Below are 16011 nucleotides of genomic sequence, written 5' to 3'. Positions count from 1 at the left end.
TTCCTGGGCTGTAATCTTTACAGGAGCAGATCACCAGGTCTTTTCTTTCACAGAGCTGGTGGTGGGTTTGAACTGCCAATCTTTGGGTTTGCAGCTGAGTACTTAACCATTGCACCATCAGTTTTGCAAAGTGTTACCATCAGGGGAAATTGGGCAAAGTGCGCAAGAGATTTCTCTATTGTTTCTTGTAACTCATTGTGAATTTATAATTATCTCAATAAAAATTTCAATTAAAAAATAACCTATGGAAGCTGCTACTTTTACTTTTCTTGCCTAATTCATGGTAAACCAGCCTGTTGCTGTCGAGTTGTCGAGTCGATTCTGACTCATAACAACCCTGTGAGACAGAGTAGAACTGCCCCATAGGGTTTCCAGGGCTATAAATCTTTATGGAAGGACTGCCATATCTTTCTCCCGTGGAGCAGGAGGTGGGTTCGAACTACTGACATTTTGGTTAGCAACTGGGCACTTAACCACTGTACCACCAGGGCTCACTTAACTCATGGTAAACCAAAACCAAACCCCTTGCTGGTGAGTAGATTCCAACTCATAGTGACCCATGAATGAATATATATTTGCATCAAAAAGAATAGGAAAATAATAGTAAAGAAACCAGGCAAGCTAAAAGCACTGTGCGGGGTGATAGGTAATTACGGTGTTTAAGAATAATCAAAAGGCACGTAAAACTTTTGGTTCTAGTTCTAAATACATCCATAACAGTGCTTCAACATTGTAATGGAGTCAATTGTGTCCCCCCAAAATATGTGTCAACTTGGTTAGGCCATGATTTCCAGTATTGTGTGGTTGTCCTCCATTTTGTGATTGTAATTTTATGCTAAAGAGGATTAGGGTGGGATTGTAACACTCTTACTAATGTCACATCCCTGATCCAATGTAAAGGGAGCTTCCCTGGGGTGTGACCTACACCGCCTCTACCTTACAAGAGATAAAAGGGAAGGGAAGCAGGCAGAGAGTGGGAAGCTCATACCACCAAGAATGCAGTGCTGGGAGCAGAACATGTCCTTTGGACCTGAGGTTCCTGCCCAGAGAAGGTCCTAGACCAAAGGAAGATTGATGACATGGATCTTCCTCCAGAGCCGACAGAGGAAGCCTTCCCCTGGAGCTGACGCTTTGGACTTGTAGACTATTCGAGTGTGAGAGAATAAATTTCTCTTTGTTACAGCCATCCACTTGTCGTATTTCTGTTATAGCAGCACTAGATGACTAACACAAAGATGTAGTACTGATACAGATATCCACTAAGTGCTTAATCGCAATGGCATATGTAAGTGAAAATTTAGTGGGTAGAAGTAATTTCAGGTGGGCCAATAACTTTTTAGACATATTTGCATGCTGGAATATGCTATACTTAATATATATATACTAAAATATACTTAATTTAGAATAGTAATAAGTAAATGAAATTACAGATTATCTAGTAACCTCTTGAAATTTTCCAATCAGATCTTGTCTGGATAGTGTATTTTTGCTAAGCTTTAATCTTGTTTTTTAAAAGGACAGTTGCTAATATGCAATTAGCTGTGTGCTTGAATATGATGAGAAAAACCGTCATGTACAATATTAATGCAAATTATTTTAAAAAGTGCAAGGCAAAAGGGCATAATAATCCTTTGTGGCTGTATTCTTCTTTGGAAGAGGTCGAGAGAATATTGGCTTGACTTCTGTCATCTTAGCAACTTTACTTGTGTTCTTAAAAACACTTCATAAAACTTCTTAGGTGATAAGCAGAGCATTAAATGGGATGCTAATGATAAATTATTTGTAAATGTCTACCCTAAGGTTTTTAAAAAAAAATTAGTTAAAATTTACAGTGGAATATAAGGTTTCTTTGTTTATCATGCATTTAAAGTAATATTCATGAGTTTCTTTAATATCCAGAAACTTATAGAAGATTGGCCATAGTTCTTCACGTGGATAACCTTTGTTATATTATTAAAAATAAAATAATTTATATATTATATCTATTAATATATAACAAATATGCATAGATGTGGCAGGAAAAATTGTGAAAGACTTTGAAATAGGTAAAAAGATTACTGAGCGTTTTGTCTGGCACACCTTTCCAGTTTAATAATATATCCTTTCATTGTTTGGGAGCTATTTTACAACTTTGTATATTGTAGAAAACTGATAAAAATGCAAATGATTCTTGCCCATAGAAGTGCAAATGGATTGTGTCCTGAGGAATGAGATTGATTATTGCCCTGAGGTTAGATCTGTTTTGTAGTCATTTGTAAATTCATTTCAGCATTCCTAATTGCCCAATATGTGTGTTTCTTTGAATTGTCTTTTGAACTGGTTATAACATGTTACTGGTCTCTTTACTAATGAGTTAAATCAAATGTTTGACATTTTCATTTTGTATTTGTATGAGAGTCATGATTTTGTCTATTTTTTTTTAAATATCCCTTGATAGATGGCTATACCATTCAGACAGTACCAAATGGGACAAAATGAAAAGTGAATATCTCATTCTATCCAGTCTCACCTTTGTGGAGCTTACAGTCTAACAGTGCAGACCAATAGTTATCAAATAATGTAAGATAACAATTCTAATATTGTTGTTTGGTGTTGTCCTTGAGTCAATTTCAACTCATAATGACCCCATGGGACAGAGTAGAACTGCCCCATAGGGTTTTCTAGGCTGAAATCTTTATGGGAGCAAATCACCGGGCCTTTCTTCTGCAGAGTTGCTGGGTGGATTTGAATGGCCAGCCTTTTGATAAGCAGCCCAGCCCTTAACCAACCGTTGCCCCACCAGGGATCCACAATTTTAACAAATGTGATAAAAAAAGATACAAACAGTATGGTGAGAGTAATAATAGGGTGAGTGTATCTAGCCAGGGCAATCTGGAAAAGCTTCTTTGAAGTAGTAACAAGTGGGCTAAGGTGGGAAAATGAGTTGGAGAAGAGAAAATCATTAATTATGAATATATATAAAATGGGACTCAATTATCCTTCCGTGTAACTTCCTTTAGTAGTGCTTGGATGGTTCATTGCAGACATAGACAAGGAGACTGTGTTGGTGCAGTATTACTAGAGAAAGGCAGGGGATGATTTTAGGATATTAGAGTATTATTGAAATGATGGTTTAATACTGAAGAAGTAAAAACAAGGGGGTGGTTAGGACTGGTGGCTTGGGAGAAAGTAGCAGCATTTATAAACTTGGTGTTCTGATGAAGATAATCATGCAAATTAAAAGGAGAGGTGGTTACGGTAAGCACCTGGGTTGTCTGAACTAGAGGTTTTTGAGGGAAAGCAGTTAAAGGAAACTGAAAAGTACATGGTGTCACCATGGAAGTGGGTGGCTATGGCAAAATGAAGAACATTGGAGATGAAGATTTTAGGGACCTTGGAGGTCAGTTATTGAAGGATTGCCTATGTGGACGGTGAGAGAGGGCTAAGCACTTATGGTAGGACTAGGGGTGAGTCACGTGCCAAGTCTTAGGTAAATAAGGAGTGATGACCTGAACCACTACCTGTCTGTCATACTGTAGTGGTTTGCATGTTGATGTGATGCTGGAAGCTATGTCATTAACATTTCAAATACCAGCAAAGTCATCCATGGTGGACATGTTTCAGTGGAGCTTCCAGACTAGGAAGAAAAACCTGGTGATCTACTTCCAGAAATTAGCCAGTGTAAACTCTGTAGACCACAACTTGCCTTGGACAAGGCATCAGGAGGAATCAACTGCTAGAAGAGGATATCAAGTTTGGTGAAGTGGAGGTGAGATGGATTGGCACAATAGCCACAGAGACGGACTGGAACATGCTGGCGATTGTGAGGCTGATGCAGCACTGGGCAACATTTTGTTCTGTTGTACCACTCGACATCTATCCATGGATCCATCTCTCCATCCGTCCGTCTGTCCATCCATCCATCCCTCTATCCACCCACCTACCCACCCACCTAATCTATCTAAATGCCCTGAGGGAGAACAAACAGAAAGGAGTCAGGGGAGGAGTAATGGGCTGGGAGAGTCTCTAAGGTTCTTGGAGTGTAAGACAATGACCTGTCACCACCTGAAAGGTCTACAGGGGAAGCAGTGCTGTTGGGGAAAGCCCAATCACAGTTGATTTGAGATGATGGAGGAGAGATTCTGGGTGAGAATGAAGTTATAAGGAGTTTGTTGTTTCTGGAGCAGGAGGTCTATGGTTACAGCAGAAGATTATGGGGAGTGGATGAAGGGCATGAGGCCTGGTCACAAGAAAATGCAGAGTTTCAAGGGATGGTACCCAATGAACTGTTGGGGTGGCGGTTTATATTTTGGATGTTGATATTTCAAAGTAAGGACTAGGCAAAGTAGATTTAACTCTCAATAATTTTTGGAGGAGCTACCAGAATCTTTTTTTTTTCTTTCTTTCTTTTTAGGAGGTAGCAGCTAATAGGATCAGAGTCTTGTGATCCAGATGCTTCAATGACTGGCTGATAAAAGACTCAGAACTATCAAACTCGTATGTTCCACTGGCGAACCTTTGTGAGTATATGCATAGGGTAAATTCCTAGCAAATGTATTGTTGGGTAAAATTTAGTATATTATGCCAAATTGCCTGCCAGAAAAGTTGCATCAGTTTAAATTTTCATAAAATCTATGAGAATACCTATATTTTCAAATCGATAGCTTTAAATATCATCAAAATTTACAGGTTATTCCCAGTATTGGATAAAAAATGGTATCTCCTTGCTGACTTAAATTGCATTTCTTTCGAGTGAGGTTGAGCATATTTTCACGTATTTGTAGGACATTAGTCTTTTTATTTTCCTGTAAATTGCTTGTCCATGTTTCTGCTAATTTTAAATTGGATCGTTTGTCTTTTTCTTATTGACTTGTACCAGCTCTTAGTAAATTAAGGAAATTAGCTCTTTGTCTGACATATGCACATTACAAATAATTTTTTGCATTAGTTTTTTGTCTTTGGATTTTGTTTATGGTGTTTTTACCATGCAGCAGTTTTTAATTTCTGTTCATTAGAGCAACCCACTTGTGGTATTTCTGTTAAAGCAGTGCTAAGAAACTAAGACAGAATTTGGTGCCAGCAGTGGGGTGCTGCTCTAATAAGTACCTAAAACGTGGAATTGGTTTTGCAATTGGGTAATGGGTAGAATCTGCAAAAAAATTTTTATGTGCTCCATAGTAAGGCCCTAGTTTGTCTTGAAGAAATTGTTGGTAGAATATGGTCATCAAGGGTGATTCTGATGGGGGCTCACAGAGAGTTGTGAGCTATAATGAGGGCCTCTAATGTCATGAATAGAATGATGCAAGAAATGTAGTTGTTAAATTGCTTCGGTGAGACTTTAAAAAGAAATTACAAACATGGGATTGGACATTGCAGGGAAGGTGATGCTTTTTATGCAATGACAAAGACCTTGTTTGAATTATGCTCAAGTGTTTGGTAGAAGGCAGAACTTGCAGGTAATGAACTTGTATATTTGGCTAAGGAGAGTTCTAGGCAAGATCTGAAAGGGGCAGCATGGTTCTCGGTGCCACTTTCAGTAGAATAGGGAAGGAAAGAGATGAACTTAAAAATGAACTGTGAAAAATAAAACCAGAACTTAAAGATTTGGAAAATTCTTTTGTACAAATTAAGAACACATGTCCTAGAATGCTTATCAAGGATGTGGCAGCTCAGTCTTTTGTTTAAGAGATTAAGCCTTTGATCTATTCAATCACTGCAGCAAAAATCCCATCAGCTTAGACTGAAAGAGACAGAGACAGTACAAAATGAAGGAAAGCCGCCTACCTCCTGGAATTCTACAGGCAGGAAATGGGCTAATGGATTGACTTGGTTGCAAACATCTGTTGTCCCCCAAGAAAAAGAAGGCACCATCCCAGGAATAGTTCAGAGATCAGCAGAACTGTTGGAGGGACCATGGTGGCAGGGCTGCCACCAGTCCAAAGGGTAAAAGCACTACCTTTGTTTCAAAGGGGAGAAAAACTGCCCCCTAGGTTTCAAAGAGTAAGATCTCTACCAACTTGCTTCTGGAGTTTGGGGCTACCATTTAGTTGGGCCAAGAGGATGAGGTTGCAGCCCACTGCTGAGGTGGCAGGGCTCACATGCCCAAAGGCCAAGAGAATGGGGTCTTTATCCAAAGTTGAAGGGGTGGGGCTGCTATGCCCAAGGGGCAGTAGAATGGAGCCTCCCGGGCCGAGGGAGTAGAGTTGCCACTCAGGTGGACTAGGAGAATGGGGCCACCCAAATTCGAGGAAGTAGAGTTGTTATCCTAGTGGGCCTGGACCTACATAGACCTAGAGTGCTGTTGAGCTGATTCCGACTCATAGCAACCCTATAGGACAGAGTAGAACTGCCCCATAGGGCTTCCAAGGAGTGCCTGGTGGATTTGAACTGCTGACATTTTGGTTAGCAGCCATAGCACTTAACTGCTATGCCACTAGGGTTTCCAGTGGGCCTGGAAGGCAAGGCTAATGCCCCTGGACTGAGGAACCTCCACCAAGAATCTGGAGAGTATGACCAACACTCAGAGTCTGGAGACTGGGTCCATTGCCCAGATGGTCCTGGAGAAAAGAGAATTATTTTCAAACCTTGATAACTAATGTAATTTGTTCTGCTAGAGTTTGGATTTGTTTGGTACCTATGACCTCTTCTTTCCATCCAATGTCTCCTTTTATTTTTTTCTATTTAATTTTCTTGTTGTTGTTGAGAATATACACAGCAAAACATACACCAATTCAACCCTTGCTACGTGCACAATTCAGTGACATTGATTACATTCTTCAAGTTGTGCAGCCATTCTCACCCTCCTTTTCTGTGTTGTTCCTCCCCCATTTACATAAACTCAGTGTCCTCTAAGTTTCCTATCTACTCTTTTGAGTTGCTGTTGCCACTCTGATCCCGTATGGATAGTTCTTAAAAGAGCATAATGCTCAAGGCAGACGTTTTTTACTAGCTAAGCTAAACTATTGTTTGGTTTTAAGAAGACTTCAGGGGATATTTTTGGTTTAAGGATTAAAGATTATCTCAGGGCAGTGGTTCAGGGGTTCATCCAGTGTCCATGGCTCTAGAAAGTCTGGAGTACATAAGAATTTAAAATTCCGTTCTGCATTTTCTCCTTTTTGATCAAGATTTTTTTTTTAATTTATTTACAGAGTATAAATAATAGTAAAAGTTGATGATACTCAGCCTATTAAGATTTAAAAAAAAAACATTTTATTGTGCTTTAGGTGAATGTTTACACACCAAATTCATTTCCCATTCAATAATCCATACACCAATTGTTCTGTGACATTGGTTGCTGTCCTCTCAAAGTGTCAGTCCTCTTCCCATTTCCACCCTGGGTTCCTTGTTTCTGAGTCTGGTTTCCCTGCCCTTGTTGCTTTTGGGCAAATGCTGCCCTTTTGGTATGCTACCCTTTTGGTTTCGTGTAGTTGGTTGTAATTCTAAGGAGCACATTCTTCACAGGTGTTATTGTTTATTTCGTAGGCCAGTCTATTATATGGCTAAAAGGTGGCCTCCAGAAGTGGCTTCAGCTCCATGTTAGTGGGTTGTCATATGGCAGTAGTCTTGGGGGTTCTTCCAGTCTCTGACAGACCAGTAGAATTGGTGTCAACTCCTCTCTGAAAGTTTGGTGAAATTCTCCAGTGAGGCTGTCTGGGCCTGGCTTTTTTTGGTTCGCAGTCTTTTTTTTTTTTTTTTTTTTTAAGACGTCTTCAGTTTCTTCTTTTATTGTGGGTCTGTTCAAGTTTTCTACCTCAGCTTGTGTTAGTTTATGTAGGTAGTGTGTTTCCGGAAATTTGTCCATTTCTTCTAGGTTTTCAAATTTGTTGGAGTACAGTTTTTCATCATGTTCTGTTAGGATCCTTTTTATCTCAGTTGATTCTGTTATAATGTCATCCATCTCATTTCTTATTTGGGTTATTCTCTTTCATTTCCTTTGTCAGTTTGGCCAGTGGTTTGTCGATTTTTATTGATTTAAAATTTTTTTTTTTTTTCAAGAATCAGCGTCTAGTTTTGTTGATTCAATTTTTTTTTCTGTTTCACTTCTTTCTACTCTAATCTTTATTATTTCCTTCTGTTGGTTGTGGGCTTCTTTTGCTGCTCTTTTTCTGTTTCTTAGAGTTGTTGGGTTATTGATTTTGGCCCATTCTTTTTTTTTTTTGATGTATGGATTTATCATGCCAGGCGAGAAATAACAGGGACTGTATTTGCTTCCCAGGGCTGCTGTAACAAAGCATCACTACCTGGTGGCTTAAAAAACAACAGAAATTTATTGTCTTGTAATTCTGGAGGCTAGAAGTCTGAAATCAAGGTATCAACAGGGTCATGCTTCCTCTGAAGGCTCTGGGGAAGAATCCTTCCTTGCAGGGGCAGATTAACCAGCAAGCAAGGTACACAAGGGCTTATGTTAAGCAAGGTATGCACAGGCTTACTTGTGTTTACCTACTAATCTATAGTGCACAATTTCACCACATCTTTGACGTGGAGAAAAACAGGTGAAATTGTGACTATGAATTAGTTAGTAAACACAGGTAAGCCTGTGTGTACCTTGCTTATTGGGTAACCCGTCCCTGCTTCCTTGCCTCTTCTAGCTTCTGATGGTTGCTGATAGTCCTTGCCATTCCTTGGTTTGTAGTTGCATCATTCCAATCTCTGCCTCCATGGTCACATGGTGCTGTTCCCTGTGTGCCTGTGCCTTTGTGTCCTAATTTCCGTCTTCTTATAAGGGCATTATAAAGACTTCCTTCTTATAAAGTCTTCCTGGGTGGCACAAACCATTTCCCCTTGACTGCTAATCTAAGAGTTGACAGTTCGGATGTACTCATTGTACCCCAGAAGAAAGGCCTGGTGACCTGCTTCTATAAAGATTACAGTCAGGAAAACCCTATGGAGCTGTTCTACTCTATAGCATATGGGGTCTTCATGAGATAGAAGTGATTTGATGGCAGTGGGTTTGGTTTTTATAAGGACAGCAGTCATAATGGATTCAGAGCTCATTGTAATCCCGTATGACCTCACCTTAAAGTGATTACATCTGCAAAGACTTGATTCCCAAATAAGGCCACGTTTATAGCTTATAAGTGGATAGAAATTTTTGAAGGGCATTATTTAACTCAATATTGGAGCTTAAACTAAGGTGGTGGCAGCAGAGATAGAAAAACACAAGAGAATTTGAGAGAAGTAAAAAAGCTCCCTTGGTAAAGGTTACTTTTTCTAGAGAAGAGAAGGTAAAGGATTTGAATGTTTTAAAGTACTGTTATGATCTTCACAGAGGAGGAAAGAAGAAATGCCTTCTATTTTAAAGAAGGGGGATTTTAGATTCCTATGGATTATAGTAATAGACCCCTCAATAGAAACTGCAGAATTTTTGTATGAGGAGCAGTGTCACTAGGGAAGTGCAGGGGGAGCCAGACCACATCCTGACACTGTGAGAGGGGGTGACAGCAAAATGACCCTAGGGTCTGCAGCGGTGGTGGCGGATGTACTAGCATTGCTGGTGGAGGGGCCACCAAGGCAGTGGCATCACTAGGGTTGGTATCACCTGTTAGCCAGTGCAGTAACTCATCATGACCCCCCACTGTCACCCATCAGTCACTAGAGTTGTTGTCAACCAGTGTGGTAACTCATCACCACCCTCCCTCGTTGCCTTCCAGTCCGGATGTGGGCGGTGGGGCCACAGCCCCTGCCGTTGGGCAGAGGAGGGTCTCTGCCTTGGCCACCCGGACAGGGGAGTAGCTGTGGGGAGCTGCTGGGGAGGGGTGTAAGGGGCCGTTGTGGTGTGGTGTTCTTCCTTGTGTGGGGGCAAGTAGGGGGGTCTGCTCTGTCCACTGGGGTGTGGCGGGTGTTCCCTTGCCAGCCCTGCTCACCCCCAGCTGGGCTGGGGAGGGGGGATGATACCGTGAGTTACTGCACCGGGTGACACCAGCCCTAAGACACCACTGATGAAGAACTTTTAAGACAAGGAGATGAGCCTAATGACCTGTTGAAATATTTTCAACTTGATATTTTATCATTCCTGAGGAAATTTGTCTGGTGCATCATTATCTCTTATAAACACTGGGGCATCATCTACCTAAAAGTCATCCCAATCTGGAACATGGAGTATTCCTGGAAGTTTACCTGAAGCACTGATACACCCTATCAGCGTGAGAAAGAGAAGAGTAGTCCCTGACAGATGGGAATTGGCCTGGCCCACACAGCTGGGCCGTGGTGTTCTTCTGGTGAATTCACACACCAACAGCAGACAAGGCCGTTCTGTGACTCTGATGGATCAAGACAAAAACAAGACCACTCCGTAATCATCTTTGAACATAGATAAAAACATGCACATTATCCAAACCACAAAATGACCAAACACCCCTGTATCCAGGCCCACGTGCTTGACTGCTGGTGCTGTAACAAAAACAGCTTTAACCTGCCGCCTTCGTTTTCACCTTCTAGGTAAAAATTATTAAGACACCCGATCATAGAATTACTTCGCTTTCTGATAACATCCAATGCGAAAGAAAGCCATGCCTCCTGTACGCTCCCCAGTGTCACCTAACACAAACCCAAACCCTAGAATAAGTCCTTTTTATACCCCTTACTGAGACGTCCCACAGTTCTCCATGAGATATGTGCTCCCTTTTTTGCACCAAGTCAATAAACCTAACTTTCTTCAGCTGCGGGTATGTTCCTAGCAGTCTTTGGTTGGAGGGTATTGACAAATGTAAGGAACAGCCTGGGGGTTTTGTCCCCTCCCCCCGCCCCGCCCCATTCCAGTTTTGCTATTGGAATAAAAATGTAAATTTTCAATGTCCTGCTGTCTTAGTTTCTAATGCTGCTTTAACAGAAATACCACAAGGGAGTGGCTTTAAAGAAGAGAGAGATTTTCTCACAGTTAGGGCGTGGCTCTAGGAGGTCCTTCTTTTCCTGTTTCAGCTGCTAGTAGGTGGCATACTTGGAGTACCTGGGCTTGTAGATTCATCTGTCCCCTTTGTCATCAGATAGCATCTGTGTCTGCAAGCTTGCATATATCTGTGTCTGTGCTGCTCTTTATATAACTCAGAAGTGATTCGGTTTAGTATCCATCCTATGCAGGTATGACCTTAGTTGATTAATTATATTAGATTAGATTGCATTATGGGAAATGATTAAATTGCATAAAACTAGATTATATCGTCAGGTATAGAGGTTAGGATTCCAACACATATTTTAAGGGGATGCAGGTCAATCCATAACACCAGCTATATCTTAAGGCTGGTATCACCTACTTTCCTATGTGGTCCCTTGATATCTGCAAGGTCACAACGTTCTGGCCATGTTCTTTGTTAAAACATTGTAACTCAAGTCTTTGTCTTCTTGTATCAGGGAAAATGTAATTATCAACGAAAGTCTTTGGCTATTTTTTTTTTTACTATTTTGCATATGGAAAAACCATCATGCAAGTTGATGATACAAAAAGTGTAACAATCTTAACGCAGCCAAATCATACTGCTTGCTTGTGATTACGAAGTTTTTCTATTTGCAGCCAAAGTGTTTTTTTTGTGTGTTCAAGATTCGTAGCCTGTCCACATCTGTGAGAGAATTCCCAAAGGAACCCTGGTCTTGAACATCCGTGGATGAGTGTTCATGGGTGATGCTTACGGTTCATTACTTGTACATGGGTTCTCTTTTCAGCTGATTCTGCCTGCAGAACGCAGCACCCACAGCATCGTGTACGCAATAGATTTGTGACAGACTCCCGAATGACTCTTTGTGGGTACCGGTATGAAATGGCTCTCAGTGTTGCAGGGATGTTGTTGTGGGGAGACATACTGTAGTGTCATTCAGGAGCTCGATGTCAGAATTATACAAGCCCTGGCTGCATTATGGAAACTCGCACTACGTACTGGTGAAATGTAATGCTCAAATTAAAAACAGAATTTTTGTTTACTTGCATTTTTCTGTGCTTGTATAATTAAAGCAATCGTGTATTTATCACTCTCCTGCCTTTCTAAGTCAGTGTACAATCCCTTCCCAGTCTTCCTGATGGAAGACTCTCCCCTTTGCGAGGCAGCAGCAGCCAGGAAAGGTCAGAAGAGCTGAAAGAAGGAGGCAGCAGGGGATTTTGGCTTATCATTATGTGACACTGGGCTGCTACTGTGTCATTTCCCATTCTTCTGGGACAGAATGAGGGTGAGGCAGGGGAAGAGGTCTGAGGATGAACAATTTTTGCAGCTAAAACTACACATTATTTTAAATAATACATCTCTTCTTCCTCCATAGTATTTCAAATCGTGCAAATTCTGAGGATGTCACTCCATTTTCGACAGTAAGGGAGAAGAGAGACAACTGGGAATGTGAAAAAAGGTTAGAACATGGTCATGATTTTGAATTTCTTATAGGAAATCGTTTCTGTTTCATGAGAAAATTATAAATGTTGTTTTAATAAATAAAACAATTTAAATATTTTGAACATATGAATAGATACTCAATGTATTTATTAAATTGCTTATGACTCATTACTTCTCAAATATTTACATGTTAACCACTAAATAGTTACTTTTATATTATTAAATATGACATTTTAAGAGAAAGACTGGTTTTACAATCTGGAAGCTTTACTTTTTCTTTAATAAAATGATCACTGGAGGTTTTCCCCTTGACAAGTTTCATAAGAAGAGGACAGGGCAAATATCTGTTATTTTCAATATTCTCATACTAAGAATGCTACTAATATTTTAGTAAAAGCAAAACATTATTTTGTACTATTAATAAATATAGTGTTTTAAAGCCAGGTTCTTTCTCTAATCTTTTTAAAGGGTATTTTTGTTTAGATAAAAATTTTAACCTTTCTTATTTTGAAAATAATTTCACACCTACAGAAAAGTCGCAAAAAGACTACAAAGAACTACATACCTTTGTATATCCTTAATAGATTTTCCAGTTGTTGGCATTGTCCACAGGGCCCACATTGTACCCCCTCCACGTTCTCTGTCTCTCACACACACCCTATTGTGTTTTTTTTTCCCCTGAATCACTTGAAAATAAATTGCAGACATGATGCCTTGATATACTAATATTAAAGGTGTGTTTACAGTGCACTCATCAAAATTAGGAAATTTACATTTATCTAACATTACCTTCTAACCCACAGATCCCTCTCCAAGGTTACCTATCTTTTCTAGACATTTCCTGTCCCAGATCCAATCCAGGATCACATGATGCATTAAGATGTCACTCCAAGAAACCGTTGCTAAGTCTTTTTTTGTCTTTCATGACCTTGACGTCTCTGAAAAGTAAACAGAACTTACATTGCAGGATCTCCATTGTTTTGGAGTTGCCTGGTGTTTGCTCATGATTTATACGTTTTGGGCAAGAATCGTTTTATCGTCTTTGATTTTTACTTTTGTGTAAGTTACATAATGTAGATAATTTATCAGAATAGTAGCACATGTATATAATTTGTAACAAACAGGGAGTACATGTTCAAAATTTTTTTCACTGATGGTAATACATGAAGTTAAAGGGTTAGAGACTACTGTGCTAAGTCATCAGTAAGGGTAGCCAGCCACAATCGAGTAGTAGGGTCTGAGGAAGAAGTGAATAGGCACTTGAACTTTGGTATTACTGTGGGAGTCAAATAGTGTTGAGCCACTGAATCTTGTGTCTGGGTAAGTATGTAATTTTAAGCCTTGTATCGTTGTGTGATAGTGTTGCTATGAGTCGGAATTGACTCGACGGCACTGGGTTTGGGTATCATTGTGTGAGCACATGCTTCACTGCAATTAAAAAAAACTCAGCTTAACATTTTGTGATAAAGCAATTTCAGAGTCTAGGGTTTCCATTTATTTGCTTTTGATGACTGTCGTAGTTGAAAAATCTCCAAAGGTACATAAACCCAAATGGAAAAAGTGTATGATTGTGCTTTCTAAATTGAGATAACTGGGTTCTGGGTTTCTTTCAAACTCAACCCAAAACTATGTAAATATTTTTGTTGAACAAATAGGGAATTTTCAGGTATTGAAGACTTGTAATTTTTATAATTTTAACATTCTCATTGCATTCTATGAATTTCCTTATTCCCTCCTTGATGTCTTCTATAACCCAGTCTTTTTTCAGGAGGGTATTGTTCAGTTTCCAAGTATTTGATTTCTCTTCCCTAGTTTTTCTGTTACTGATTTCTAGTTTTATTGCCTTGTGGTCTGAGAAGATGCTTCGTAATATTTCGATGTTTTGGATTCTGCAAAGGTTTGTTTTATGACCTAATATGTGGTCTATTCTAGAGAATGTTCCCTGTGCGCTAGAAAAAAAAGTATACTTTGCAGCAGTTGGGTGGAGAGTTCTGTATAAGTCAATGAGGTCAAGTTGGTTGATTGTTGTAATTAGGTCTTCCGTGTCTCTATTGAGCTTCTTACTGGATGTCCTGTCCTTCTGCGAAAGTGGTGTGTTGAAGTCTCCTACTATAATTGTGAAGGTGTCTATCTCACTTTTCAGTTCTGTTAAAGTTTGTTTTATGTATCTTGCAGCCCTGTCATTGGGTGCATAAATATTTAATATGGTTATGTCTTCCTGATCAATTGTCCCTTTTATCATTATGTAGTGTCCTTCTTTATCCTTTGTGGCGGATTTAAGTCTGAAGTCTATTTTGTCAGAAATTAATATTGCTACTCCTCTTCTTTTTTGCTTATTGTTTGCTTGATATATTTTTTTCCATCCTTTGAGTTTTAGTTTGTTTGTGTCTCTAAGTCTAAGGTGTGTCTCTTGTAGGCAGCATATAGATGGATCGTGTTTCTTTATCCAGTCCGAGACTCTCTGTCTCTTTATTGGTGCATTTAGTCCATTTACATTCAGTGTAATTATAGATAAATAAGTGTTTAGTGTTGTCATTTTGATGCCTTTTTATGTGTGTTGTTCACAATTTCATTTTTCCACATACTTTTTTGTGCTGAGACATTTTTCTTAGTAAATTGTGAGATCCTCATTTTCGTAGTGTTTGACTTTATGTTTTTTGAGTCGTTACGCTTTTCTTGGCTTTTATCTTGAGTTATGGAGTTGTTATACCTCTTTGTGGTTACCTTATTATTTACCCCTATTTTTCTAAGTAAAAACCTAACTTGTATTGTTCTATATCGCCTTGTATCACTCTCCATATGGCAGTTCTATGCCTCCCGTATTTAGTCCCTCTTTTTGATTATTGTGATCTTTTACATATTGACTTCCGTGATTCCCTGTTATGAGCATTTTTTTTTTTTAATTAATCTTAATTTGTTTTTGTGATTTCCCTATTTGAGTTGATATCAGGATGTTCTGTTTTGTGACCTCGTGTTGTGCTGGTATCTGATATTATTGGTTTTCTGACCAAACAATATCCTTTAGTATTTCTTGTAGCTTTGGTTTGGTTTTTGCAAATTCTCTAATCTTGTGTTTATCTGTAAATATCTTAATTTCGCCTTCATATTTCAGAGAGAGTTTTGCTGGATATATGATCCCTGGCTGGCAGTTTTTCTCCTTCAGTGCTCTGTATATGTTATCCCATTGCCTTCTTCCCTGCATGGTTTCTGCTGAGTAGTCTGAACTTATTCTTATTGATTCTCCCTTGAAGGAGACCTTTGTTTTCTCCCTGGCTGCTTTTAAAATTTTCTCTTTATCTTTGGTTTTGGCGAGTTTGATGATAATATGTCTTGGTGTTTTTCTTTTTGGATCAGTCTTAAATGGGATTTGATGAGCATCTTGGATAGATATCCTTTCGTCTTTCATGATGTCAGGGAAGTTTTCTGTCAGGAGATCTTCAACTATTTTCTCTGTGTTTTCTGTCCTCCCTCCCTGTTCTGGAACTCCAATCACATGCAAGTTATCCTTCTTGATAGAGTCCCACATGATTCTTAGGGTTTCTTCATTTTTTTTAATTCTTTTATCGGATTTTTTTTTCAGCTATGTTGGTGTTAATTCCCTGGTCCTCCAGATGTCCCAGTCTGCATTCTAATTGCTTGAGTCTGCTCCTCTGACTTCCTATTGCATTGTCTAATTCTGTAATTTTATTGTTAATCTTTTGGATTTCTACATGCTGTCTCT

General features: G+C 39.4%; 1 long non-coding RNA gene across 4 annotated transcripts in view; it reads left to right on the top strand.

Annotated features, from left to right (window-relative positions):
* The window catches only part of LOC126068499 (uncharacterized), a 39923-nt gene that overhangs the window by 6347 nt on the left and 17565 nt on the right, over positions 1 to 16011 (top strand). For all 4 annotated transcript variants that reach the window (XR_007515716.1, XR_007515717.1, XR_007515718.1 and 1 more), the window contains exons 2-3: positions 4394 to 4499; positions 12223 to 12306. This is a non-coding gene — a long non-coding RNA (uncharacterized LOC126068499). The remainder of the gene's footprint in view (positions 1 to 4393; positions 4500 to 12222; positions 12307 to 16011) is intronic.

Source organism: Elephas maximus, chromosome 27 (assembly GCF_024166365.1).
Source record: "Elephas maximus indicus isolate mEleMax1 chromosome 27, mEleMax1 primary haplotype, whole genome shotgun sequence".
NCBI lineage: Eukaryota > Metazoa > Chordata > Mammalia > Proboscidea > Elephantidae > Elephas > Elephas maximus.
The sequence above is the reverse complement of the archived record's forward strand: the minus strand, read 5'-3'. Positions and strand labels throughout refer to the sequence as shown.